Raw genomic sequence first — 25,063 nt, 5'->3', positions numbered from 1 at the left:
TCTATCTTCTGTTACCACCTCAGCACCCGTCACAAGGCCTGTGTTTAATTTTAGCTGAGTCACCAGGTTTGGAGATGAAATTGCATGTACTCTGTGATCTGATACACCTTTGCAGGAAAGGATTTGTAGAGGGCATAGTCACAACCAGCTTGTTTCTCTGATTCTGATCTCTATGAACACTGGATAGTAATAATAGTTATCCGTCACCTGTGTAGAGCAAGAACAATATAGATGCTCAGTCCTGTAACTCTGAGAATTTCCTAGGAGAGAATGTCAAGCAAAAAAGGCACAGATTTGTATCCATGGTCCACTGTTTATTTGTACCTAGTTGCCAGTTTGCCATACTGTGGTGGCTTGTGGTTGCTGTGATGCTGGAGACTATGTCAGTGTATTTAATCCACCCATTCACCCTCTCATACATCTACCTATTGTATGATAGGTAAATACAGGAAATCCCAGCTGATTATGCAATGGGATGAACCTAGAGAAAGAAACAACTTTTCCTTCATAGTATTGGCATTTTATTTTGCTATATACTTCTGAATTTGACCCAGATCCTTTTTTATAATATGGTAACATTTTCCTGTGTCAATGCCCTCAGAAATAATCAAAAGACTGTGGATTTTAGAAAAGCTTTGTTCGTGAATTCTCACAGTAAAACTGGAAAGCTGTCCTCACTGAAGAGAGAGAATAGTTCCCTGGGAGGGTGAAATCTGACTCTTCCTGTTGCAAGAGTATCTATGGCTCCTGCAGACTATTAATCTTCTTATTGTTACTGGCTTTGTTGGAAATTCTTGCCAGTCTTAAAATGACAATATACCAGTTTGCTGACATACCCAGGGCAACCTTCTCAGGACTAATTTCAAACAAATGTTATTCTGACTTAATGCAGTCATCACCACTACTGGGATCTGTAATAGACTATTCTGAAATATCCGATTGGTGTTAAGCACTTCTTCAATTGGTGGAAGATTTATTTTTCTTGGCGAGGTGACACATATGTGTGGCCTGCCTGCACCACTTGGCTTAATAACTCTGACCACTTATTTTATGTTACTCTTTATTTCAGTGGCTAAAACAAAATATTAACACCAAGAAAAATAATTGCAGTACAATAATTTAACCTACAATTAAATTTGACACTGATATCATCAGGCCTTTGACCATCAGTTAGGATGAGTAGGGAGACCTGGTAACTCATAAAATTCAAAGTTCTTTAGATCAGTTGTCACTGGTAAAAAAAGGAGAACTATTTCCTAGGATACTTGTAAAACATGGTGATATTTAACTCCCCCCCACCCCGCTTTCTGGGAAGTGTACATTTTAGAAAAAGGATTTGATCATTTATGTCTGGATGAAAAAGTAAGACTTACTGATCTGATGGTGATTAGTAGAACCCCTGAAACTATGATCCTTAGGTACCCTTCAAATCTGGAATTGAACAACCCCAACGGTTCAGTCAAAAAATAGGCAGGCCTATAAAGCTATAGATTAACTTTTCTTGCTGCTTTTTTTTTGTCCCCTATGATTGATTATTCCTATGAGTATATTCCTTGGGAATATTATTTATAAATTTATAGGGAGAAGTCCTTATTTTTCTGATGAAATGGGCAGTTGTATCCTAACAAACAGTATTGGGACCACAAACAAGAGCTGAACGACAGCCAACATAGCACCATGGAAGAAATCTCACTCAGAAAATATCCCATGGGACAATGATGTGCTAATTCAAACAGGAATTGAAATTAAAATAACTGTACATGTGACTCTCAATGTAGATAACTTTACCAATGGACAAAATTAAAATTCCCATTTGTCAAAAACTTAAAATCTCCTGGATCATTGTGAGAAAAAAAAAATTTTAAGTATCATCAATACTCAGAAACAAATTGAGTAAAATAGCTTTTAAGAATCCTCAATAAAAATATTCATTATCTTCTACCTACTTCTCAAAAAACCTTTTTGTTGCGAATTAGGTAAGGTTTTACATATCAGATAAAGTTTCTTATCTCTAACAACTTAAACAACTTGAACTTCCTAATAGCTGCCCCACAACTCTTTTCTTTAAAGTTGGGTTCTGTTCCAGTGTTTACACAGAAATTACAGATAGTACTCTTGATTAAGGAGGTTTATTAGGGAAGTTAACAGGTTGCCATTAATGATATAGCCTTTTGTTCATAGCAGTCCTCTTTTCAGTCAGTATGCAAATCACTCTTTAATCCTCAGCCTTGTGGTCCCTTGGCCAACTGCCTCTGTGGGCCAGGAAGTGACCTGATCCTTTCTGACAGTCTTAGTTTCAGCAGTGCTCCCCTTTAGTACCTTATACTCTCCAGCCTTGGCCTCTGTTCTTGGCCTGACTCCTTTGCTCTGTCCCATGGTCTCTATGCCACAGTCTCTGGTGCCTCTGGGCTTGGCCTCTGCTCTTGCATACAGAGATGTCAAACCTGCTCCACTGGTGGCTCTCCTTCCTTGACGGTCCAGAATTTCTCTGTTTATCCTTCTAAAATGGCTCATTCTTATAGCCAGGGCATAGCAACTAAAACTGACTAATCTCCTCTGTTAGGGTTTCACACATCCTAATTGCATAATCTCACCCAACCATTTGGTAGAAGTTACAGAGACTTGGAGTTAGCATTATATTAATAAATTTTACTTTACTACATTCTTATTTTACAAATTCCTATGATCTCTCTTTATCTGAAAGTGCTCTTATTTCTACTTCATATTTGAGGGATAATTTGACTTGATGGAAAATTCTTGGTTGGCATTTTTTTCCCTCTTTGTAGGTAACTTTATTTCATTTTTCTCTCTGAACTACTCTCAAGATCCCTTCTGTGCCTTTGTTGTTGGAAAGTTTGACTATGATATATTGTAGTATATTTGGTTTGGGTCTATCTTGTTTGAAGAGCTTATAACTTTCTGAAAGATTATTTTGTCCTATCTTGTGGTGTGAGCGAAGTTTCTGTCTAGGCAATCTTTGTCTATATTCTCTGTGGATTCTTTGGTTCTTCTTGTTCTGGAACACCAATGATGTATAAGTTATTTTTCTTGATAGTCTCCCACATAATTCTTAGATTTTGTTCACATTTTTTTCTCCTTTTATTGATTATTCTTCTTGGAGATTGAAATGGAATAATTTGTCTTCATAATCATTAATCTGGCCTGCCATTGCTTCAAGTCTACTGATTTGCTCTTTCGAACCAAAAACTCACTGCTATCGCGTCCATGCGGATTCAGAGCATCTCTGTAGAACAGGGTAGAACTGCTCCTGTGAGGTTCTGAGACTGCAACTCTTCATGGGAGTAGAAAGACCCAGTTTTCTCCTATGGAGTGGCTGGTGGGTTGAAATGGCTGACCTGACAGTGAGCCGCCTAACACGTAACTACTGTGCCACCAGGCATAGTGGGTTATAATTTGACTTTTTAACCTCAACCAGATAAGCCTTTCTACTCCTGAACACAGTTACAGGCCTGGAATCCCACAGAGCAGTGCTACTCTGTCCTGGACTCATGCTCTAAGTCAGAATGTACACGATGGCCGTGAGTTTTTGCTCTTTGCTTTTTATTTATTTATTTAAAAAATCATTTTATTGGGGGCTCGTACAACTCTTATCACAATCCATTCATCCATCCATTGTGTTAAGCACATTTGTACATTTGTTGCCATCATCATTCTCAAAACATTCACTTTTCACTTGAGCCCTTGTATCAGCTCCTCATTTTTCCCTCCCTCCCTGCTCATCCCTTCCTCATGAACCCTTGCTAATTTATAAATTATTATTATTCTGTCATATCTTACACTGTCCAACGTCTCCCTTCACCCACTTTTCTGTTGTCCATCCCCCAGGGGGGAGTTTATATGTGGATCCTTGTAATCGATCCCCCTTTCCACCCCACCCTCTTACCACCTTCCTGATATCACCACTCTCACCACTGGTCCTGAAGGGATCATCGTCCTGGATTCCCTGTGCTTCCAGTTCCCATCTGTACCAGTGTTCATCCTCTGCTCTAGCCAGACTTGTAAGGTAGAATTGGGGTTATGTATGATAGTTGGGGTGGTGGGGGAGGAAGCATTTAGGAACTAGAGGAAAGTTGTATGTTTTATCGTTGCTACACTGAACCCTGACTGGCTTATCTCCTCCCCACAACCCTTCAGTAAGGGGATGTCCAGTTACCTACAGATGGGTCTTAGGTTCCCAATCTGTACTCCCCCTCATCACAATGATTAGATTTCTTGTTCTTTAATGCCACATACCTGATCCCTTCAACACCTCATGATCACACAGGCTGGTGTGCTTCTTCCATGTTGGTTTTGTTGCTTCTGAGCTAGCTGGCCACTTGTTTACCTGCAAGCCTTTAAGACCCCAAACGATGGCAGTGAGTTTTTGCTCTTTTAAAGTACTATCTAAATCTCTGTGTTTCTTTCTGTTTTGGTATAGTTTCTAATGTTTCATTTATTTTTTTCTGTAGCCTTTAAAAATTATTTTCTCCATCTATTGATGAAATCTGAGAATTCTTCTGAAATTTTTTTCAGGTAGCTCCAATGCCTTTCTATTCTCTGGAAGGTCATTTGGCTCTGTACATTGGTTACTTATTTTTGTCAGTATTTTGCTTCTTTGTGTGAACTGAAATTGTCTATGTTTTCTGAAACATCATGATGCAATAGGTATGAAGGTGGTGGTGTGGTGTATGGGCAATTGGCACTGTCAAGGGCTGCAAGAAAGAATTATTTTAAAAATACAAGAGCCAGCATGATAATTGCACAAATTAATATTAAAAAACAGAACAAAATTTCAAACAACCAGAATAATGGGAACACTCACACACCCATGCCACACAGTAAAAGCCAGGAGCTATTTGCTCTTTTTCAGTCATTAGTGTGGGCATATAAAAAAATTCACACTGACTATATTCACTGATGTACGAAGTTGAAATGGGGGTATTTTCTGGTTTAAGGGAGTTGCAGGGTGTTAGGATTACTCCCTCTACCCCTTAGTCCTGTGTCTTCTGCTGATGGTTTAACAAAATATCAGAAGATAACCAGAAGGAATAACAATAATTTGGCTCCTGTTTTTTTTTTCCCCCCTGGGGAGAAGCCCTGATGGCGTAGTAGTGATACATTTGTCTGCAATCCTTAAGATCCACAGTTCAAAACCACCAGCTACTCAAAACCACCAGCTACTCCGTGGGAGAAAGATAAGGCTTTCTACTCCCATAAATGGCTATAGTTTCAGAAACTCACAGGGCCAGTTCTACCCTGTCCTATATGGTCATTGAGAGTTGACATCAATTCCATGCCAGTACGTTTGGGTCTTTTAGAGGTGTTTATTTTTTTCTCCACAGGCCCCCCATTCTAAGACAGATTTCTTTGGTTGTTGTTACTAAGGTTGGTTTCTTCCCTGCTGTGGCTGGAAGTTCATCAATACAAGGTAAAGAAGGGGAAAAACAAAACTACAAGCTAATCATGCAGCTGCTTTTTCCCCTGGACAATCTGAGAAGTCAAAGTCTTCACAAGAGCCCAGTGTGGGAGCCATATGAGGGGCCCTAGTCTCTGATGTCTGATGTGTATGACTGTTCAGGAGCCAGAGAACCAACCATGAAGAACCCAAGATGTTTCAGTTCACCTTTGTTGGTATCGCCACTCCTCGTGTGCTCTGTGACACTCCTGCCTGGCTCATCCCTTTGTCAGGATACCCTCGATGTCTTGAGCTATGTGAAGGTAGGGGTACAACCAACTGTTGGGTGCACTCAGGGTGTCTCAATCATTGTTCAGCTTCCTGGAGGAGTGGGGAACCTGGGGATGTGTACCTTTCTCTCATTGGCTCTGTGATGTAGTAGAAATTGTTCTGCTGGAAGTTGCCCAGGGGTAACTTGTGGTGTTCTTTCTGGTTATCTTGAAGTTTGATAAATGCTGCAGGTGGAGCAGCTCGGTACCAGCAACTGGTGGATCCTGCTCCCTGATTTCCCTGTAGGTGTGTTGAGTCCACTCAAGTAATCTTTCTTCAAGGATCCAAATTCTTCCCCTGCCTGCACTTTCTGGTTTCTTTGTTTTAGAGTGAATGAGTAGTTTATCTTTTTACATTCTCCTCTCTTACCAGAATCTGTCTACTTTGCAATTCAAGTTCATTTTGACAATGCTCAAAAATTCAATCAAATGACTTTAAATAAGTTAACACCAGGAAGCTTAACTTTTGGCAAAAATATATGTGTCTGCTAAACTAGATATAATAATTTGTTTTCATGGTAAAAAAAAAAAAAAAGGAGAGAAAGAGTATCCATCCTTGCAAGAGTGGCCAATCCAAAATAATGCAAGTATTTTGAGCATGAATGGTTAGTTCTCAAGTATGGGTTAAATGAGGGATTAATAATTTGTACTCACACAGATAATAAAAGCATTTTCAGAAATTATCTAATATCAAATATCTATACTGACAGTGTAACAAAATTAATAGTGCTATCTGGCTAAAAATCTGTGTATCTACAGTTTAAAAGAGCTGATAACATGAGTAATATAATCAGCAACATCTCAAGCATATGTATTTTGGTTATTGTTTTTGTCATAGTATGACTACAAAAGTAAATCAGAGTCATTCATAACCCAAGATCAGGCAGATGGGTTCTGGATTCCCACTTAATTCTATCCCAAATCCAAGAATAGTTAGTTCTTATAAGTATCACTATCACTATAACTATCAACTGCTTGATACTCACCTTCATGAGAAATCACTGAACATAAGGGTGCTACAGCAAAGTGTGGTGAAGAAAGCAGATGATGCCCAACTATCAATTGGAATAGTGTCTGGGATCTTAAAGGCTTGTATTCAAACAAGCAGCCATCTAATTGAGGCATCAATTAAGTCCACATGGAAAAAGCACATTATCTGTGTGATCCAAAGATGATAACAAAATCCAAATATGATGAAGGAAATGATATCAGAGCTTAAACTGTGAACACCAATTTGTAGATGGCTTTGGAGGACAGTGGGAACCCCAAATCCATTTGCAGAGTATCTAGTCAGATTAAGCCTCAACCAGATCCCCGCTAGCCACAGCCCAGTGACTCCAACAGTCTACTATCAGTCAGAGATCATTGTAAACTTGATTATAGTGGATCAAACCATGGTATAATATGATACATGGCCAGTTGACCTCTCTTGAGTCAATCTGAATTTGCTGTAGGCTCAAATATTTCTGATTTTTTTCAGGAAAGAAATTTCTTCTCTGGCTTTTAAAATAAAGTCTCTATTTCATAGTCTGTATTTTTATGTTTATTTTTATATAACTATTATTGTTTTCTTCTTTCTGTTTCATTTTGTTTTTATTGTTTCTGTTATGTGTCCCAGTTTATGAAGCACAAAAGGTGTTGATGAATAGGGACAATAACTTATGCAATGGTTTATGGGGAAGTGGGTGGCCACATGGAATTGGGGAGCAATCAATGAATGTGGAAGCAGGGAGGAAGCATTAGTAGTGATTGTGATGCTGCATATACAACTCTTTAAAACAGCATTTTAACTATGGAGTTGTATGATATGTGCATATTATATCACAAAAACTACTGAAAAAGGGAAAAAAAACAAACTTTGTATATGATTATATGGGTGATGGAGGAAGGGGTTTTGCTTAGGGGTCATTGAATTTATTTTAATGATGGTGGAATAATTTGGAATATCTATAAGTGCTGTACAACACAAAGAATACAATCAATGGCTCTGAATTATACATGTGGATATTGCTGAACTGGAGAATGTTTTGTTATGTATATTTTGCCAAAATTGAAAGAAAAAATGACAGGAAACACAATGAATACAAATAAGAAGAAAATGTTCTAAAATTATTGTGGTAAAGATTTTACAGTTCATCCTAATATGGTTGAACAATTGAGTTGTATAATATATAGCTGAGGTGCCAATAAAACTGTTGAAAGAAAAGAAAAACGTAAAAGAGGAAAACATAAAGGAATCAAAATATATCATTTTACTATTAAATACCTGCTTATTACCAAAACACAAAACAAAAAACTCCAGACTCACTGCCATTGAGTTGAGGGTATTATAGTGACTCTATAGAACAGAATAGAACTGCCCCTGAGTTTCCAAAACCATAACTCTTCATGGGAGGAGACAGCCCTTTCTCCCATGGAGCACATAGTGGTTCTGAATTGCCAACTTTGTGATTTGCATCTGAATCCCAACCACTACATAACCAGGGCTCTATCACCACTAGAGTCCATGCTTAGTACCCAAAGTAGCTTAGTATCTAATGAAATGCAAAAGTTAAACATTACTGTTACCTCCAGTGGTGGTAATTAAAAACAAAGCTAAAAGACTCTGGGTCATTATGTCCAGCTTAAACATTTTGTTTCTTTTTAAAAAATATGTATTTATTTTTATTTTAAATTATATTGACATAATTCACATGTAATATAATTCAATATTTTAAACTTATTAAAAAGAGTTGTGCAATCATCATACAATCAATTTTAGAACATTTTTCCTTTTTTGTAGTCATTATTATTAGCCCCCCATTTTACCAACCTCCCTACCATGTCCCTAGGTAATTATTAACACAGTCACTGTTTCTATAGATTTACTTATTCTATATTTCATACATAGAAAAACATCAAAACAAAAACCCAACAATAATAAAACACAGAAAAAGTTCAATCAAAAAGACAGCAGAAAATATTAAGTACTGGAACAAATTTAAAATGGGTCAAAAGGGAGATCATATGATGAAGTGTTATATTTTAACCTAACTGCAGCTGCCATAATCCATTTTACAATGCTGTCTAACAGCAACTCTACTCACATTCAGGGCATTCACCAGATGCTTAATCCAACTGGGTGCACCGCAAATGGATTCTATGCTTCCATTGTCATTCATAGTCTTCTGTAAGCTGGGTGTTGGGAATTTAAGTTTGACTCTATTCCTACCTACAGATTTGAATTTTATAAATTGTAATGCCTGGATCAAACAGACTGGTGTGCTTCATCCATGTGGACTTAGCTGATTTCTCATTTAGATGATTGTTTTTTAGAAGACAATTCTTTAAGAACCTAGGCACTATTCTTCCTGATAGCTTCCATCAGATAGGACTCCATCAGATTTCTTCACCACACATTGCTATAGCACTCATATGTTCAGTACTTCATGAGGGCAAGTAATGAGTTGGGCCGTGTCATAAGAAGCAATTGTTATTACATTAGGGCAATGATTAAGTGTGAGCCGATTTACCTATCCTGGATTTCATTTAAAGAAAAAGACGTAAAAACAAAAAGCAAACAACAAAACAGAAATTCTCCATTGAAAAGATAAGAAAAATAATAAAAACTAGAATAAACTTAAAGCGAGTCAAAAAGAAGAACAAATGATAAGTGGTTACACTTTAACCTAACTACATCTGCATTCGTTCATTTTCTAATGCACTCAGTCTGACAGCACATCTATTCCCATCCTTGGTCACCAGACACAGGGAACACACAGAGATTCTGCACATGCATTTTGGTCTTTCACTGTCATCCATAGCCTTCTGTAAAGTGGGTGATCAGAAGTTAACCTCTAATGCTGTTCCCTCTTTCAGTCTTGAATTTTATTATTTACAATCCTTGGATCACACAAGCTGGTTTGCTTCTTCTATGTGGACTTAGTTCACAACTCATTTAGATGGCTGCTTGTTTGAAGACAACCCTTTAAGACCCAAGACGCTATTATTTTTTTTAAAAATTATTTTATTGGGGGCTCGTACAACCCTTATCACAATCCATACATCCATACATTGTGTCAAGCACATTTGTACATTTGTTGCCATCATTATTCTCAAAACATTTTCTTTCTACTTGAGCCCTTGGTATCAGCTCCTCATTTTCCCCCTCCCTCCTTCACCCTCACAAACTCTTGATAATTTATAATTTATTGCATTTGTTCATGTCTTACACTGTACAATGTCTACCCTTACACAATCTTCTATTGTCTGTCCCCCAGGAAGGGGGTTATAAGTAGATCATTGAGATTAGTTCCCCGTTTCTCCCGCACCTTCCCCTTCCCCTCCTGGTATCGCCACTCTCATTATTGGTCCCGAGGGGTTTATATGTCCTGGATTCCCTGTGTTTCCAGCTCTTATCTGTGCCAGTTTCCAGCTCTTATTCTCTGGTCTACTTATATTTTTAAGGTAGAATTGGGATGATAGTGGGGGGTGGTGGTGAAGCATTAAAAAACTAGAGGAAAGTTGTATATTCTCTCGGTGCTATTCTGCACCCTGACTGGCTCATCTCCTCCACATAGCCCTTCTGTAAGGGGATGTTCAGTTGCATACAGATGAGCTTTGGATCTCCACTCGGCACTCCCCCTCATTCACAATGATATGATTTTTTGTTCTTTGATGCCTGATATCTGATCCCATTGACACCTCTTGATCACACAGGCTGGTGCACTTTTTCCATGTGGAGTTTGTTGCTTCTCATCTAGATGGCCGTTTGTGTATCTTCAAGCCTTTAAGACCTCAGGCACTATATCTTTTGATAGCTGTTCACCATCAGCTTTCTTCACCACATTTGCTTATGCGCTTGCTTTTGTCTTTAGTGATCATGTCAGGAAAGTGAGCATCACGGATTGCCAGTTTAATAGAACAAAGTGGTCTTGCATTGAGGGAGTACTTGAGTAGAGACCCAATGTCCAAAAGATGCTATTCTTTATGGTAGCCATCCACCATCTGATTTCTACACCACAATTGACTATAACACCCATATCTTCCATGATCTGTTCATGAGGGCAAGTATTAAGCAGGCCAATGTCATAAGAATAAATTGTTCTTAGATTAGAACTATAATTACAACTTGTATATTATCTTGTTAGAAAATAGAACTACTGAGATATTAACTATGTTGTATCCAATTGACACAAATTTAAACAAAAGATGGTTTTATATAATACATAATTCTGGTCTGGATTCACACTTACTCTAATGTATGAAATCTTGCATGTTATCAATACATCCACTTTAGCTATGTGATTTACAATACATATAATATACAAGTCAGCCTAAGAGAAAAAGACAAAAATGGAACAAGCTAATATGTGGGAGAGATAGAAAAGTGCTATACTTGGGTTTTGCTAAACCCGTACATATCATTGTTAGACCAAATAGCTAGCATACTTTTTTTTTCATTTTGTTTGCGCAATTGTATCTAGGAAGATATTTTAGAGTGAATTATTTTCATTGTGATCTCTATATTTTCCATTCTGAAATATTTTCCCAGCCTACAATACAAATTTTCTGAAGTAAACACCTTACAGTGGCAAAGCAGTAATTTGAGGAAATACAGATTTAGTTTTCTACAAGTTGCATATTTGTTCAGTTCTAACACAAAAGCTTGTTACAATGTGAGAATTGCCTGAGCTCTTAAAAAATATGAGGAGATATGCCAGTTCCCACCATTTTAGTACTGAGCTTATTCTTACCTGATGAGATAGTTCACTTTTAAAAGCTCAACATAAGAGATCAGTAGATCCCAGCTGCTATGGCTCCATGGCTCCCAAACTTCCAGACTAATCAGATAACAATCTGAATGTTACCAGGAACATTCCGTTTTCTTCAAAGCTGAGTTAAGGATTTATTGCTTACTATTCATTTTACACATCTCTCTGATGGAGATATAAGGCCCCATTGATTATATTATAGAATGAGAATTTGAAGAACCCAAACAGAGGTTCCCACTAAAGAAAAAACCTCTGTGTGTTTGCCCAGTTTATCCCTCTGAGTGATGAAGCCATTATGATTTTACTTTACAGGACTCTTATAGGACAGGTAAATCTTCACCTCTTGAAAAAAAATTATTTTAAACAAAAACAAAACTAATTCCTAGGCAATTAAGAAACTGGTACTATAGTACCATACTTTAAAAATTGGTAACTTATTTTAAAAGGCCAGTGGAAACACTAGCAGTAATTTATTGAAACTTTGTAATTTACATCATTCTCAAATTGATAGAAGATCCAACAATGTGACAAGTGATTAGAAGTTTTTCATGTATACTTGTCGGCCAATCAAACCCTATATCTAGCAGCAAAGACTTTCCAGAAAGCTCTGGGTGTATCTTCCATTGGCACTTGTTTTATAATAGATAATCATTGTACATTTAGATACTTCAGAATTAGGCCAGTAGCATTCAAAGGCTAGGTTCTTACTATAAAATGCAAATAATGGATGTGCCACTCAAGTTGGTCATGATTTATGGAAAGTATTAGCAATATAATAATTTGACCAAATTACTAGCCTATGTCCAAGGTTTGAGTTTTAAAACTCGATCGTGCCATCCACTAGACTTTGGGGGGGGAAATCATTTAGCTTCTCTGAGGCATCTTTTAAAATTCATTAAATCCCTAAGACCCAATTATTCCACAAATATATATTGGTTTAAACAAAGTGCTGCAAAGGCCAGATGCACAATGAATTTGGAAGCCGTCTCATTTTATTGCATTGAATCTAAGAAAATTTTAATAAATAAAGGATTGTGAATTTTTCAACAGCGAAATATATGTTATTATTGAAAATAGCTCAGGATTTGTCTTACCTGAAACGTCTTAAGGGCGAGAGAGAAATTTTATCTCTGAATATCCCACCCTTCCCGAGATTCTGGCAGGGACTATCTTTAGTTGATGCATGAAAATTAATTCTGCATTTTAAAAACGTTTTAAAATCTTTATTTTTTCAGCTGAGTCTATAAATAGCTAAAATTTTCTATTTCAACATTTTTTACATATACAATTCAGAGGCATTTATATTCATCACCACATTTGCAGAATTTGATTTCTCCCTGAACAGAAGCTCAGTGTCCCTCAGCCCCCGGAACCCACCAATAGTCTCAGGGTCTACATACATCTGCCTATTCTAGATATTTCGTGTATGTGTGATCGTATAATACGTCTTTCAGACTGTTTTTGATAAATAAACAATACTATCCCAGTGAAAAGGGACTTTTATCTCACTCCCCACTGTTTCCCTGAAACATAATAGGGACTCCATAACAAATACACAAATAAATAAGAGAGTCTTTCCTCACCAATTCCTTCTGTCCCTCCATGCCTCCCAGGTGATGGTGAGGCAGGGAGGGAAGGGGGTGCACAAAAAGAAATAGGATGGTCTTCCCATTAACTCTGAAAGGCATGGGGAAGGGAACTAGTGAGAAATACTGGAGATGTTGGGGCCAGCAGTAGCGATGTGATGCATGCTGAGGGGAGCGTGGGACTTCCTCTGAAGGCTGACCTAGTCAGATGTCTCTCTCCACAGAACTGATTCTTTTAAGTAATATGAGAAAGATTTCTAAGACTAATGAAATTCTTTACACACATACCCATGTTAGCTAGACTTCCTTGTACTCTGTTCACTGGTCTTAACTGGGTCCTGGAATCCATGTGCACCCCTACCCCCATGGTGTTTTTACTCTACAGCTGAAGGTAAAGCCTTTCAAATCACCTAATTTCAAAAGGGTCTGTGTTGTCTTTCATTAAACCATCTCGTGTTTGTACCTAATTCAATAATTAATTGTTTGTTTTTCATTCTTTTTCCCTCAAGCTCTCAAAATATCCATTTGGTTGGGCTCTTCCTGGGCAGGTAAGACTTAGGATGGTAGAAACAATCTATCATTGATTCATAGACTCCAACATCAGAAAAGAATATTGATTAGAAAAGCAGAAATGTCAACAGTAGCATTTCTATAGCCGGTAGAGAGGCAGAGCCACTTGATCTTCCTCTTCTCAATTATCTTTGCTCAGCAGATCCTTTAATGAAATAACTGATATTGCCTTACTCACCCCTTTTGAAGAAAATGCTATTGATCTTGACAAGCCATAAGACTGCACTCTTTTTCTTTCTTCAGGAGAGATGCATGTAGCTATTTTCTAATATACATATTTTTGGTGAAATTATGCTATGGAAAAAAACAAAGCAAAACAAAACCTGTACAGTTAATCTGCTCATAATTGTTAGACACAGGCTTACCTCAGAGATATTGACAATTCAGTTTGAGACCACCACAATGAACTGAATAGTACCATAAAGAGAATCACATATTTTTTTTCAGTTTCCCAGTGCATATGAAAGTTGTTTTTACACTACACTGTAATTAATTTGTGTACAGTAGCATTATGAAAATGCTTAAGAGTATATTATTTAACAAAATATGACACAAGGAGGTAAACTGAATACATGTGTTGGAAAAAATGACACCAATACATATGCTTAATCAGGGAAGCCACAAACCCTCAGTTTGTGGGGGGAAAGGCAATACTGTATTTACAAAGTACAATAAAGTTAAATGCAATAAAATTAAGTATGTTTGTACATCCTTTCTTAGCAGTACCTTTTAAATTTTTACATATTAGTACAAAGGAGCCCTGGTAGTGTAGTGGGCTACACATTGAGCTGCTAAGTCAATGGTTCAAACCCCTCTGCTTCTCTGGGGGAGAAAGCTGAAATGGACCCACTGCTCTCAGTGGGTCAGAACAGACCTCTAGTGACCCCACAAAGGGTTTCTGAAGCTGTAAATCTTGCTGGAAGCAGACACCCTCATCTTTCTCCCCTGAAGAAGGTGGGAGGTTTGAATCATTGTCCTTGTAGTTCATAGTCTAACCTCAGGGCTCCATAAAAATGAACTCTTACATGAGCAAAATATAAGTTAACTCTATTTTAAGAATTTAACTGGAATAAAATTTTCTATAGAAGAGGATTTCCTTTTACATTGGTTATTTAGCATGCGCTATAGGATCTTTCATTCAGGATCATCATTTGAAACATTAATTCCCTTAAAGGTACAGTCAAAGCAAGCATTAACGGATATTACAATAATCCTTCTAACATACAAAATGGCCCCGAAAGGCTCATCTGCTGAAGCTGAGTTATTGCCTTATCTCCCAATATTAAAATATTTGTCTGACTCGGGAATCCAAGCAGGAAAGAGCACTTAACTAATACTTACAGTGAAAATAATAACCCTTCACATTGTTAATGTACTTTAAATTATATGTTTACATGATCTTTTTATACATATTGTCACATTTAATGTTCAAATATCCTTTAAGGTACAAATTATTAATTTTAATTTGGAAGGCTATGAAGAAGTGTGTTAAATTGTAATTTGAATGCAGTTACATTGATTATCAGGGCTATTCTCATTAAAAATCATCTGAGATCATGGTTTCCACTTCTCCTCACCATGCACTTACACAAACTATAATCTGAGTTTGTCTATTACACTCGAAAGAACTATTGGAACACAATAGCTTATCAATAGTCAAAATTTTCTCCCCTGTGGCAATTAGATTTTATGTCAACTTGACCCTGGGTGAATGTGTAGGGGTAGAGTCCTATCTATCAATCAAGTCACAGCTTGATGATGCTTTCCTGGGCAGGGGGCATGTGGGTTTTTCAAAAGACACAAACTGGGAACGTCTCCCTCTCTTTCTGCCCCTTCACCTTCCTGCTTGCTAGGACTGCTTGCCTCCAGGGGTGGCCCCAGGTACACCACCTGACCCTGGGAACTATTGGTGCCCTGCCGTGTTGCTACCAACCTTGGGTCCACTTAACTGTGCCCCCACCAGCCTGTGATTTCCCTGTTTTCTGCTCTACCATTTGGTGTCATCAACCTGCTGTATGTAAGCCAGAAGAGGGCCCTGGCTGACATTCAACCTGTGGACATGGGTTGCACTTGGCTGGGGTGCCTATTTGATAGAGTTGCTTCTTGAAATAAAATTATTTTCTGAGCATAAATGAGTGTCATTGGTTTGTTTCTCTAGACAATCCAACCTAACACACACACCCATCCTTATTTGAACTCTCAGGAATCTAAATTATTGATCATGCCTTTCAATTTCTCCTGTTTCTACCCCCATGCCATGATCTTCCACTGGTTCTGTTCTCTGAATTCAGATTCTGTCAAGCTTCTGAACAGAGTCTGTTGAACACTTATTGCTCCATTTTCTACCCTTGTACGTCTCACTGTATATCGAAGGCCTTTTCCAATGGCTTAATCCACGTGTTCACTAAACCCTCCATGTGGAACTCAATTGCTTCATATAAGGTGCCCTGAGTTCAACGCATGACTGTTCGACTGTCTGCTGGACACTATTATTTGATGACTCTGGCACTTCAGGCTTTAGGAATCAACTTTCCTTTCCAACCTGTCATCCTGTATCATCTCCATGGGTTGACATTATTTACTGTTTACAAAGGCAAACATGAAGCGTGACAGCATAAACACATAGATTTATATCTATTCCTCATGTCCTTGGTTTAATGTGATCACATACTACCTAATCACATCCTTGGTTTCTTGCAGTCACTCACTAGCCATTTTCTTGCCACTGTTTTAGACCATCTGTTAATAATTCTGTCACATTGAAGCGACAGAGATCTTTCTAAGATATAAATCTTGTCCTTAGATTTGCTTGCATAATGTCCTTTGATGGCACCTTGATTTGATGGCATCATAGTTGTATGATTTCCATAACTTGGTATTGTCTCTGCTTACTCACTTCTTGTCTTGCCAAGTAAAACGATTTTAGTAAAATGATTCCCTAAAGCCCATATGCATTACGGTATTTTCTCTGTTGCCTTAAAACCCCCATTTCTTTATAGCCTTTCTGCCACTTTCTGCAGCAATCTCACCTTCTGATTCTTGATTCTGAGTTCTAGTTCACTCTTACCGTATCCCTGTGAACGCAGAGGTCATGGGCATCCCCCTCCTAGTCTCTCCTTTCTGAGACCATTTCCCTGGCAGTTTAGATTAAGCACAGAGGACAGGGAATTAGAAAGTATTGCTACATGCACTGGATTGGCTTTACGCAAAATGCTTTTAAACATGTCTCTGCAGGCAGCAGATGGCTCCAGACCAGTGTTTTTTTTTTGAGTAACATATTTGTCTCCTTAATCCCCCGAATCAAACCCACTACTATCCAGTCAATTCTGACTCACAGAAGCATGTAGGGCAAGGCAGAACTACCCCTTTGCATTTATAAAGCTATAAATCTTTACAGGTGCAGGAAGTCTCACCTTTGAGATTAAGCAGCTGAACAAGTAGGCCACTATGTAATAAAAGGGTACAATTTAAACAATGGCTTCCAAGGTGATTTGATGAGGTAGTTACATTCAAGGTAGAGTGGGCAACTTGGGTTTTATTTATTGTTTGTGGGATTTATTTATTTATTCATTGTTTTTGGGATTCCACAATGGTAATTTTGATAGATTTTCTCAAAGGATATAGGATGACCATGGAGGGTTAATATAAAAAGGCTTGAATAGAATGCTGCATTGGTGACAAAAAGGCCAGAAAATGTATGCCAAGTATTTCACCCCCATTGATGAGATGTAGGAGTTAGGGAGGCCACAGGAAGCATGAAGAAACAGAGATCCAGTGAGAATTATTGGGAATAGCAGGATGTCTGGAGGAGTGGATTTGACAGCTTAGGACAATTTGAATCTTAACACTCTTTTTGTTGACTTATTGATCACATGCTTACTTACTTCTCCATGCCTGTGCAAGACACAGAGCATGAATGAGTTTTTATTGGATCTAAGAAATAGGACCAGACTTGGGTTTGGTCCATTTATAACATGGAGACACAACAGGCTATGGATCCCACATCTGATAAAAGACCCCAGACACCATTCATTCAGCAGCAAGTCACTGGAGTCCCCCACCTGCTGCACCAGGTGCTTTTCTTTCTTTTCCAAATAAACTCTGCTTTCTGCTTGCCATTTATGAGTCCATTCTTTGGTTCTCGAAACTAAGAGTCCCTGGACACATCAGAGCAGTTGTGATATCATGACAATAAGCCTGCTGATTTTTTATCATAGCCAGGACTGTCCTATGAGAATTTCATAGGAAAATCTTACCCATCCACCCTACAACCCTGATCTGGCCTCTGAAAATTTCTTTTTCTTCTCCAAACTAAAGAAATTTAAAAGGATTGTGATTCAGGTTCCCAAGGCCCTCCGGCGTGATATAAATCAAAAAGCACAGAATTCTTTGGGGAAGGGTTAGCGAGATGGAAACACAGCCTTCAGAAATGTATAGACCAAGGGGGAGGATATGTTGAAAAACAAAAGCTTCATATTTTAATATGTTTGTTTAATAAAGGTTTCTATGATTTTGTAGCAATATTGTTTGACTCACCCTCACATTTGCAAGCCAGATAGCCTGGATTATTTTTCTATTACTCATAATTTGAGAAAGAAATGATCCTTTCGCTATCTAAATTTTCTTATTTAAAAAAATGGAATAACAGTTGTATTTCATAAGAATGTTGTGAGAATTAAGTGAGCTAATATTAATAAAAGACTTAAAGTAGTATATTTGGCACCTAGAACTTTTTATATGTTGGCCAATAATTAAATTTTGTTAGGCTCATTCCATGATGCACACTTTCCCAACACAATCGTTGAAGACAAGTGTGTGCATAAGCAAATGTGGTGAAGAAAGCTTATGGTGCCTGTCTATCAAAAGATATAACGTCTGGGGTCTTAAAGGCTTGAAGACAAATAAGCAACCATCTAGCTCAGAAGCAACAAAGCCCACATGGAAGAAGCACACTAGCCTGTGTGACCACGAGGTGTCGAAGGGATCAGGTATCTGGCATCAAAGAACAAAAAAATCATATCATTGTAAATGAGGGGGAGTGCAGAGTGGAGACACAAAGCCCATTTATAGGTAATGGGACACCCCCTTATGGAAGGTCCTGGGGAGGACAGGAGCCAGTCAGCGTGCAGTGCAGCAGCAATGAAGCATACAACTTTCCTCTAATTCTTAAATGCTTCCTCCCCTCCACTATCATGATCCCAATTCTACCTTACAAATCTGGCTAGACCAGAGGATGTACATTGGTACAGATAGGGAATGGAAACACAGGGAATCCAGGACAGATGACCCCTTCAGGACCAATGGTGAGAGTGGTCATACCCGAAGGGTGGAGGGAAGGTGGGGTAGGAAAGGGGAACCAATTTTAAGGATCTACATATAACCTCCTCTCTGGGGGATGGACAACAGAAAAGCAGGTGAAGGGAGAAGTTGGACAGTGTAAGACATGAAAAAATAATAATTTATAAATTATAAAGGGTTTGTGAGGGAAAGGGGAGTGGGGAAAGAGGGGGGAAATGAGGCGCTGATACCAAGGGCTTAAGTGGAGAGCAAATATTTTGAGAATGTTGAGGGCAATAAATGTAAAATGTGCTTGACACAATTGATGTATGTATGGGCTGTGATAAGAGTTGGATGATCCCCCAATAAAATGATTAAAAAACACCCCCAAACTTTGTTAGCCTCATCATACCTCAGCAAAGTGGCTAAGCAATATTAATATAGTACATTTTGCACAGCTGTGGGAGTGCTGTTACATTTTGTATTAAGTGAAAAAAACAAACAAACAAACCAGTAAACCAGAGTATATCCTGTCTAATGGAATATGCAGTACTCCAGAAATTAAATGGGCTTCAGCAGAACTACAGACTAGTGCTATTATAGATGGAAGAGGAAAATATGTGCAGCTGTTGTGGCTGTCAGTGTACAGTAAGCTCAAGGAAATAACCTGAGATAGTATACTGACATATCTATCAATATTTAAAGATAGTCCATGTATTTGTCTGGGTACTTTAGAGAATCAAATCCACAGAAACTCATGTGTAAGAGAGAGTTTTATATAAAGGGTAAGTGCACATCAAGGGAACATCCCAATCCATTGTTGCCCAAGCCCACAAATCCAACATTCGCCCATATGTCCAACACCAATCCACAAAGTCCTCCTCCACCTCACAAAACACATTCAATGATGCCAACTGCAGGAGGAAAGCCGAATTAGTGAGTGTGTAAGCACCTCAGTGCTGGCAGGGGTCTTCACACGGCTGCTCCAGCACCCAGAGCTGCATCAGGGTAGGTCCATGTGCTTCTCCTTGGGGAGGTCTTGCAGGAAGTCAGCCTTGGCAGCTGAAGCAGGGAACTGGCTAAGGCAGCTGCACCCTGGTCCAACCATCAGAAAGCAAGAGACACAAGAACTAGAAAGACGAGGCTCACTGAGCCATTTATCCCTCTGCCTTTCAATTAACCCCACATGTGTTTATCGGCCAGGTTGGCACAATAAACTAACTCAGTTAGCATCACCAAAGAACTTGAAACTACTTCTTATGGTCACTTATACCTACATGACCACACACACACACACACACACACACACACACAGACCATTTTTAAAGTATAATTTTACCCAAAGAAAACATTTCCATTTCTTTGCATAGGAAAAGCTTCTAAGTCTCTAGATAGGAAGACTCTATAGACTAAACGTTTCCAAGAAAATGAAAACAAAATCCATAACCTATTGAGGGCAGCTGTTTCCACCCATCAATTTGGTAACCAGTTTTTTCATGAAGGAACAAACCCTTGTTAGCCTCAAATGGTACATATGGGCTTATGAAAAGTTGTCTAAGAAAAACACGAGCCAAGAAATCCACAACAAATAGCAATAGAGACAATAAGAAATGACATGGACGTTTAAAGTAAAGAAGGAAGAGAAAGGAGCAGGGCAAACTTTGAGAAGAAAAGTGAGAAGAGAGGAGTTACAGAGATGGTGGCAGAAGAAAACTAGCGCTCTCTGTAGTCAGTGTAAGCCAGGGGAACAAACAGTTAGTCTCTGTGTAAGTCCTTGAATTCTCATCTCAACTAAATTCCAAAATATTCTTTAAATAATACAGCTTTCAAAGCTCAGAAAATTAAAAAAAAACACATTTATTTGGGGCTCGTACAACTCTTATCACAAGCCATTCATCTATCCATTGTGTCAAGCACACGTGTACATTTGTTTCCCTCATCAATCTCAAAACATTTGCTTTCTACTTTGAGCCCTTGGTATCAGCTCCTCATTTTTCCCCTCTCTGCCTGCTCCCCCTCCCCATGAACCCTTGAAATTTTGGGGGATACTTTATAAATTATTATTATTTTTGTCATATCTTACACCATCCAATTTCTCCCTTCACCTACTTCTCCAATGTCCATCCCCCAGGGAGGAGGTTATATGTAGATCCTTGTAATCTGTTCCCCCTTTCTCCCTCACCTTCCCTCCACCTTCCCGGTTTCACCACTCTCACCACTGGTCCTGAAGGGTTCATCTGTCCTGGATTCCCTGTGTTTCCATTCCAGTTCCTATCTGTACCAGTGTACATCCTCTGGTCCAGCCGGATTTGTAAGGTAGAATTGGGATCATGATAGTGGGGGGGTCGGGGGAAGAGAAAGCATTCAAGAACTAGAGGAAAATTGTATGTTTCATCATTGCTATACTACACCCTGGCTGGCTCATCTCCTCCCCGCAACCCTTCTGCAAAGAGATGTCCAATTGCCCACAGATGGGCCCTGGAACCCCACTCCACACTCCACCTCATTCACAATGCTATGTGTTTTGGGTTTTTTTTTGGTCTTTGATGCCTGATACCTGATCCCTTCGACACCTCGTATTCTCACAGGCTGGTGTGCTTCTTCCATGTGGGCTCTGTTGTTTCTTAGCTAGATGGTTCCCTGTTTATCTTCAAGCCTTTAAGGCCCTAGATGCTATATCTTTTGATAGCTGGGCACCATCAGCTTTCTTCACCACATTTGCTTACAAAGCTCAGAATTTAAAAGTGATGTGACTTTAGAAGTCACATAACTAGGTTTTATCTTTCACTTAAGCTGTAAAAAATGGAAAGACACCGGGGTGGCATGGTAATTAAGCACTCACCTGCTAATTGAAAGGTCGGCTGTTCAAGCCTACCAGCTGCTCTGCAGGAGAAACATAAGGAATTCTAATTCCATAAAGCTTTGGAAACCTTATAAAGCAGTTTTACTCTGTCATATAGGATCATTACGAATTAGAAATGACTTGTTGGCAGTAGGTGTGAGATTTCAGCATATAAATGAAAGCCTCCTAAATAAAGTCATAGGGAGTTTATAATCACGGGAAGTAAGTTTTGGCTCCATAGGAGAGTGAGCACATGCCGAAGCTGGATGTCTTCCCTCTGCCACCCGAGCTCTATTTATATCTCCACCCTGACATTGTGAAAAGCAGCATCAATGCTCGCTGAGAGGTTGCAAAGTTGTTGCTTGGATGGTGGCTATATTGCCAAGTCAGCACACTGACAGATGGCAACTTGGAAAGAGGTGAAGGGAACAGAGGAGACTGCATGAAGGCTATACAACTCTAGGACAAAAATGGGACTTGGATTTCATGAACAATTTAGTATGCAGATCTATTGAGCAATAGAAGAAAGGGAAACTAAACTAAAATCCCTGAAATAAAGGGCTGGGAAAGATATTAGAGATAATTAGTATCCTCAAATTATCTAAGAAGAAAGATGGACAGAGGCTTAAATGACTTGCATGAAGTTTTACTGCAAATAAATTAATCCAGTTATTAATATAAACACATTTTATGCAAAACACACAAGACAAAAATCCATAAATCAAGACATAGTAGCAAAAGATCACTATTAATATAAACAACAACAACAAAAATTGCTTACTTTTCTTTCTTCCCTCTCAGTTTGTGACTAGAAAATAATGCTAGACTGTTTTGAAGGTATAATATTAGCCATGAAATCACCATAAAAAAAGCACCTTCCTGAAACTATAAGTGAGTCACTTTTAAGGATAGGGCTATATATGGTCATTGCAAGTGTTTATAATCAGTGAAGAAAAGTTGGACAAAAAAGGTCAGAATAGATGTAAACCTGGCACCCTCTGTAATTGTGGCTTTAAAGAAAGGAACTACAGGATTGTGTGTGGGTAATATCCAATTCATTCTGAAATAAATCCAAGTCCCCTTGCTGCTATCAGAAAAACACTCCATGTAAACGAAGAGACTCACAGTTAGTTATCCACCTTCTTGTTCCTGCAGCATGAGGAAGCTATAATGTTGCTAGAGAAGGGCCGAGTGCAGTAGGGGAAGGGATGGAGATACACAGTGGGCTGTTAACTCTGTGTAACTCATATTTGCCAAGATGAATGTGGAGGAGGATGGTGGTAGAAGTGTACAAAATCAAAGGGCACATGTAGGGAGTGCTTTTACCTGTTAGTCGGGTGCTATTACTAAAGTGTATTAGCAATTTCTCATTTTTTCCGCCATATCAAAGATTCTGCTTCTAGGTATGATTGGCATCTGACTCACTCCCAAACTCACAGAACTATAAAACCAAAGCCTATTTTCAAATTCACAATGCTTAACAGGGACAGAGCATGCAATAAACAAAGTAAGCATGGGTCGGCCTACTTACTAATCTGTAGTAAACTGTTCTATGAAAAATAAGGTTTCAAAGTTATCTCAGGCAGTTTCAAATTATCCAGTAAGCAAGGTAAGCATGATGATTCTTGGACTTACTTACAACTCTGTAATGAACAATTTCAAATGGATTTTACCATATGTAATATTTTTCACTTAGTCAATAAGCACAAGTAAGCCTATGTTTATCTTATTGGGTAATTGCCTTGTTTTAGGGCAATCATCTTAGGAGTTCATCTAGCCTCTCTCGGTTCAGAACTTCGGGAAACCATCAGAATTTGAAACTTTCTGCATTTCCTCCCCTTTATCAGAATTGTGCTGTAGAATTTTTCATCAAAATGCTCTACAATGGTAGCTGGTCACTAGCCAGTTTTTTTTGTCTCATGCCTCACGAAGGCAATTAATTAGTCACACATTCCGTTTTCTCTCTCTGTTCCAGACTTTCTTCCTCTTGTTTTGCTTAAAAAGGATAAACACCAATTGTCATGCCTTGGTTGGCTGCTTACAAGTTCTTAAGACTTTACTATTGTTGGCATTATAGTTATGTGCCACCAAATCAGTTCCGACCCATCTCGACCCCATGCACAAAATGACAAAATGTTGCCTGGTCTTGTGCCACCCTCACAGTTGTTCCTATGCTTGATCCCATTGTTGCACCCACCATGTCTGTCAATCCATTTCATACTTCCTTTCCTGCATTACCTCTCTGCTTTACCAAGCACGATATCCTTCTCCAGGGACAGGCCTTTCCAGATAATGTGTCTGAAATATGTAAAAAAAGTCTGGCCATCTTGCCTCTAAGGAACACTCAGGCTGTACTTCTTCCAAGACAGATTGGTTCATTCTTTTAGCAATCCGTGGTATGTTCAATATTCTTCTACAGCAGCACAATTCACATGAATCCATTGTTTTCTAGTTTTCCTTATTTACGGTTGAACTTTCACATGCATATGATGTCATGGAAAATACCATCGCATGGTTAATTAGTCCTCAAAGTAACATTCTGCTTTTCAATTCCATACAGATTTACCCAATGAATGCACCTCTTTATCTCTTCTTTTGTTTGTTTCTTTTTTCCCCAAAAAACATTTTTATACAGATATCGTATCATTCCATAGTCCAATCAAATCAAGCAGTATTGTATAATTGCTACAATAAATTTCAAATATTTTTTTCTTCTTGAACTCCGTGTTATCATTTCTACTTTACCTCTCACCTTCCCACCTTAAAGCCCCCAGAGACCCTTATTTTACTTGCTGTTTCTATAAGTTAATCCATTCTGGGACCTGCAGGTGACACAACCTTGCTTTCTGAAAGTGAAGTGGACTGGAAGCACTTGCTGATGAAGATCCCTTAAGGATTGCAACCTTCAGCATGAATTACAATGCAAGGTCAAGGAGACTGAAATTTCCATGTGGATGATAATTGGAGAAAATGTTCAAGTTGTCAAGGATTTCATCTTGCTTGGATACACAATGCTCAGGGAAGTAACTTTATCAATCAATGCTCAGGAAAGCAGCAGTCAAGATTATTTATTATTTGTTATGATCCATACAGTTGAATGACTTGGCATAATCAATAAAACACAAGTAAACATCTTTCTGGTGTTCTCTGCATTCAGTCTACATTTATCTGACATCAGCAAGGATATCTTTTGTTCCACATCCTCTTCTGAATCCAGTGGCCTCAACCTCTGGCACTTTCTTGTCAGTGTACTGCTGCAGCTGCCCTTGGATGATCCTTAGCAGAATCTTACCTGCATGTAATATCAATGA

General features: G+C 38.6%; 1 protein-coding gene across 2 annotated transcripts in view; it reads right to left on the bottom strand.

Moving 5' to 3' along the window:
- CHRM3 (cholinergic receptor muscarinic 3) overlaps positions 1-25,063 on the bottom strand; it is a 324,438-nt gene that overhangs the window by 200,214 nt on the left and 99,161 nt on the right. The window contains exon 1 of one of the 2 annotated variants that reach the window (XM_004709822.2): positions 13,812-13,875. The exons of the other annotated variant lie outside the window; for it this stretch is intronic. The gene's annotated coding sequence lies outside the window, so the exon portion shown is untranslated. Of the gene's footprint in view, positions 1-13,811; positions 13,876-25,063 lie in introns of those variants that run through there. 2 annotated transcript variants of the gene reach the window in all.

Source organism: Echinops telfairi, unplaced genomic scaffold (genome assembly GCF_000313985.2).
Source record: "Echinops telfairi isolate 266 unplaced genomic scaffold, ASM31398v2 ScPeMD7_3509;HRSCAF=4178, whole genome shotgun sequence".
Lineage (NCBI taxonomy): Eukaryota > Metazoa > Chordata > Mammalia > Afrosoricida > Tenrecidae > Echinops > Echinops telfairi.
The sequence above is the reverse complement of the archived record's forward strand: the minus strand, read 5'-3'. Positions and strand labels throughout refer to the sequence as shown.